Below are 5,594 nucleotides of genomic sequence, written 5' to 3' on the forward strand. Positions count from 1 at the left end.
TAAATAATTATATATAAAAACAAAGATGAGGTGACTTACCGAACAAAAGCGCTGGCAGGTCGATAGACACACAAACAAACACAAACATACACACAAAATTCAAGCTTTCGCAAGAAACTGTTGCCTCATCAGGAAAGAGGGAAGGAGAGGGGAAGACGAAAGGAAGTGGGTTTTAAGGGAGAGGGTAAGGAGTCATTCCAATCCCGGGAGCGGAAAGACTTACCTTAGGGGGAAAGAAGGACAGGTATACACTCGCACACACGCACATATCCATCCACACATACAGACACAAGCAGACATATTTTATGTCTGCTTGTGTCTGTATGTGTGGATGGATATGTGCGTGTGTGCGAGTGTATACCTGTCCTTTTTTCCCCCTAAGGTAAGTCTTTCCGCTCCCGGGATTGGAATGACTCCTTACCCTCTCCCTTAAAACCCACTTCCTTTCGTCTTCCCCTCTCCTTCCCTCTTTCCTGATGAGGCAACAGTTTCTTGCGAAAGCTTGAATTTTGCGTGTATGTTTGTGTTTGTTTGTGTGTCTATCGACCTGCCAGCGCTTTTGTTCGGTAAGTCACCTCATCTTTGTTTTTATATATAATTTTTCCCACGTGGAATGTTTCCTTCCATTAAATTAATAAATAAATATGTTTCAGAATAGAATGAAAGACATGGGTCTTTTTAAGGTCTTCATTAGCAAATCAGAGCCCCCTACCCCCTTTGACAAGACTATTGTGTCCTCGTCAATGCGTGCAACCAGAGCTGGAGCACTGCGACAGTTTCCGACTGGAGCCATGGGCAGTACTTTCAAGTTTGCCACTATCCACAAGCTCAGCCCAGTCAGCAACCTTCACACTGCCGCCAATGAGGTGGACTTCTGCATTGTGACAATTGGTGGCCACAGGCAGCAAGGGATGATTCCTGTTCATCGTTGACGTACGACAGTTCTAGTACTGAGTGCTAGGATTACAGCTCGTAGCGGGCATCAGCGTGTGAGAATTAGTCTACAAGTGGAGTCGCCTATAGCCTTCACATAGGGAAAAGTGTTTACTACAGAGATTGGCAGTGTGGTGCCCAGGAGAGAAATAGTCTTGTTGACATTACATTCAGTGACGCGTGTCTTCACGTGCCGTCGCTTAGTGATTATCTGTTCGCAAGCACATCCAACGAGTTGTTGTATAATTTTAATTAAGTATCACAGAGCATTCCACCTCTGAGCACCTAAACCTAATACGATTGGTGCGAGCTGTTCTATCCAGGTGACCCAAACACATCAAAGATCCTGGCTACATCCTCATGTAGAGTAAGGGAATCTGAACATATGGTAAACTCTTGCTTAATGTGGTGGAAGGACAAGATGGACAACAACAATAACAGAATAGGCCAGAGTTTTATAAATTCTCTCTTCCGACCATTAACAATATTCATTTTTATACCAAAACTCGATATTATTAGTATTTTCTGACTTCCATAATCACTACAAGTTTTTTCGTTTACCACCGTTGTGGACTCTTTAATTAAAACAGAAAAGACAGCACAAAATAATTTAATAATGCAAACACTTTGGCCGTCTGATATGCAACTGACAAAACAAATAACATGGGTCTGCCAAGAGAGCTGGTCTCTGTGTGTTCATTTTTGTTCATTAGTGCTTGTGAGTATTGTGTGTGAAGAGCTGTTCCTGTAATTCATTAGCGCTTGTTAGTATTGTGTGTGAAGAGCGGCTCATGAAATTTGTTTAGTCTTATAATTCTGACTCCAGATATGTTATAACCACACAAGATGTATAAAACATTTTGTAGGGCCACACAGCATGGTTGCAGGGGACAGATTTGGAGAAGTACAGTACATTCAATAAATAACCCATTTTGAATGGTACACACACAACACTGGTACAATATTCTACAATACTATTATTTGTTACATGAATAGATGTACAGGCAGTGCTTCTCCACTTCTATCGAGCTCCGGGATGGAGTCACAGCATCTAAGCAGAAAATCACACACGAGAAGGACGCTCGCAGTATCCACAACTGGTGACAAAGGAGAGCTATGGCTGATAGAAGCACAGAAGAATGGTGGTACATGTACGCCTGTGGCATCGAAGTGCAATGCCCCCCCTTAAAATACCAACAGCTGACACAGGCGCATAGCATGTTGGCAGACAGACAAACCAAAGCATGTGACTCGTTCTGCTCCAACTGCCAAGAACAGCACGTTGCAGATGAAAACTGGCAACCTCTTTCTGGCATTTACTGATCATGTGACACAAGAACAGCCACATAACAGTAAACAGGGCACACATCTTTTGCTGCACACAAACAAGGCAGCTCAAACCAGCTGCTACACAGGTGACAATGAGATGGAGACGTCGTCAGTACCCACCCCACGTCCACAGCCATGTGGCTGAAGCAGGAAGGGTATTTTTACTTCTCCTCTTGTTTTGCCATCTGCCTCCTTAAAATTCATTTTTGAATTAATTACAATTAACGTATGTGAATATAATCTGCATTTTCATAAAAGAAAAAGGTTGGCCTCAGTTTAAAAAAAATATAATGCCAGATCTAATTTTGTGCTTAGTTCTATGTATGTAATTGTTTTTTTAATTTATTTTGACTATTCCTAGTTAGTGTCTTTCATTATAGGGCAAAATCAGTAATTGTTTCATAACTTAAATTCTATTCTGCACTAATTATAAACATTTGGGAGACGAAATACTAGTAATATTAAAGTATCTATTAAGCTGTATTTGAAAACACGTTAGCAAAGCCAGCCCCTAATTAATTCCCAGGTACTTTTCAGTTTTGTCAGAAGTATTGTGTGTGTACTTACATTTGTTCAAGTTCAAGTTATAATAAGGTGATCTAACATTTTGTCTATTTGTAGTATCAACTCAGCCTAGTCCAGAAGTAAATCTTAAGAACCCAGCACAGTGCCAACAAGTATTCCTTCGTTGGCGCAACAGTGGTGTGTTATAATGCAGAATAACATATGCTATTCTAAAAAAATTTTCACTAATATTATTACATTTGAATGACAAAATATATTCAGCTACCTCTTCTGTGTAGTCCCATTAACTGAATACATCGGAAAATTGTTTCTTTTTAACAGTTTCTCTACTGCAAGAGTTAGGTCGAATTATTTGTTTAAATCATGAAATTAACAAGATGAAATGCTGACAGATGTGGAAACAGGAGTGGAATGACAGCTGATGGCAGCTTCGTGTCTGCATTGGTATCAACTTTGTGAATGACCAGGAACACGGGGTCCACGCCTGCATCTGGTGAAGCAGACACTGTGGTCAGGTTGGCAGCAAGTGGAACTTCCAGGTGGCACGATGGCTGTTTGGGGTGGCACGTCCACAGACATCAGTTCAGGCTGCAGGACACAGGCCGACGGCAGTAGCTGTAGCGGTGTGACGTCAATCTCCGTTGGCAACCATGCTGGAAGCTGTTGGTCGCAACCGGCATAGAGGCAGAAATGACTGCTGCTGCGTACCCCAGCAGTGTGCTATGTCTCTGGGCAAAAATTCTGTGGCAGAATCACTGACAAAAGAGTGCCACAACTGGTTCTGGTGATGCCATTGCAGCACTGCTGAACTGTGAATGGTGTAAAATGAACTTCTCAAGACTTTTGTGACACCATGCTCCCAACGCTGTTTCTTGCAAGAACTTTAAAGAACACTTTATCCTGTCACTGAAACTGACATGGTGGAATTAATTTCCTTTTAACGGTGGCCTCAGAAGATGCAATGGGCTACAGTGCCAATGACCACATAATAATTCTGCCGGCAACTTTCTGTCGTGTATCAAGGAGCAGTGAGAGGATAGAAAAATCTTTAAGGCTTCCTTCTGTGTGTGGGAGGAAGGGAGTTTATCCATGTTATAATGAAACAAGCCCTTAGTACACCTTCTTTTACCATTAATGAAGAAATCAATAGCACACCATTTTCTTCACATTATGACCACATTTTTAAATTTAGACCAAATCAGGTATGCAAACAAAAGCTAACAACCTTGTCAGTGCAAGGAGATATTATCCACACTGTAATCACACCAATTTTATCACATAATAGAAAAATGTCATATCTCCAAAAAATAATTTCTCTACAGTTTTCATATGTATGTTCAGAAGAAAAGTAGAATGGGTTATAACTTTATTTAAATGTTTAGTAGTGTACGAAAACTAGAGGCATTTTTGCAAAATGGCATCTATATTTCAAAATCACATCTATTACACTTCCAATCAAAGATCGATTAATGACCAAATTCGACTAGCTTAATTCAAGACATAAAAATGCCAATTCTTCTTATGTTTTCAGTTATCTGCTTTATTTTAAAAACTAAATACAACTAACCAAAAAAAACATATAATTCCAAGAATCAAAGTTATTGAAACAAAATTGTTGAATCGACTAGTAAATGTGGCATTACCGACATATTGGAAGGCGTCTGTTTTTGTATACAAAGAAAGGGTAAGTGCTTTGTCAGTCAGTGAGAGAGGGACATCAGTAGTGGAAACTAGTAGCTTGTTATGCCTTGATGCTTGGCAATATTGCACGACAAACTAAGTTTTTATAAATTGTTATTGACACACAGCAGTAATGAGGAGATGACATGGTTTTTGGAAATAAACTAATGGAAAACATGTTGTGTCCAGTCTGCTGTCAGAAGAGCTAGCCAGTGATCTAATACTTTTTATATATGAGAAGGGTTACACGTGGCTTTCGAATGTGGGGCACGATGTTTTGTAAACCAATTACGAAACTGGATAACTCAATGTCATTTTATTATGCTGGGTGCTAAAGATGTTCTGTTTACAGAGAAGCAACAAATTATTGCTTGTGGACAATTCTGATGTGTTGTTGTAAAGAGTAAAACATGCAAATTGTGCAATAAGGCACTACATGGAAGCCATATTGAATTAAATTAAAGAAAACAAGCCTACAGGATCAGCATCACAGGAATAAAGCCATCACAGCAGCTAAATGCCATAGAACAACAAGAATAGTTCAGTTTTGGGGGGAAACATTAATAAGGATAAAAATGGATACCAACAAGGGGAGTGATGATGGTAAGAGAGCTGTTGGGGGAGACACACCCAAGGAGCAAATACGACATTAAAGTGTCTCTACAAGGAGCCAGATTTGCACAAACTGATGACTTATGTTTGCTAAAAACAGATATCTTGAGTGCCAAAGCAGACTTTGAATCTAAAATTTTGAGTGTCTGAACACAAATGTCAAGTGACAAAATAGAGGTATTAGAAAGTTTTGAGGAACACACACAATTTGTTAACGAACAAGTCACACAATTCAAAACTCGTGTAGCAGAGAATGTAGATGCGTTTGGTAAAAGAGTCTAAGTGTGTGAGGGGAAAGTAGTAATTTTTGAAAATCAACTTGTTAATGACATTTATAATCATAAGAAGTTGACTGGACCATTCCAGAGCGTAGATGGACTCCTGGATGGTTGCTATCAAAGGATGGCGGGGTAGCACTGATCGACAACTTGTAGGCTGCTCAAGGAGTCAGTACAGAGCAGATACGACTTGCCAGGGCATGTGCGGATGCACTCAAGATCACAAGAAATGGCCGC

Source organism: Schistocerca serialis, chromosome 10 (genome assembly GCF_023864345.2).
Source record: "Schistocerca serialis cubense isolate TAMUIC-IGC-003099 chromosome 10, iqSchSeri2.2, whole genome shotgun sequence".
Taxonomy (NCBI): Eukaryota; Metazoa; Arthropoda; class Insecta; order Orthoptera; family Acrididae; genus Schistocerca; species Schistocerca serialis.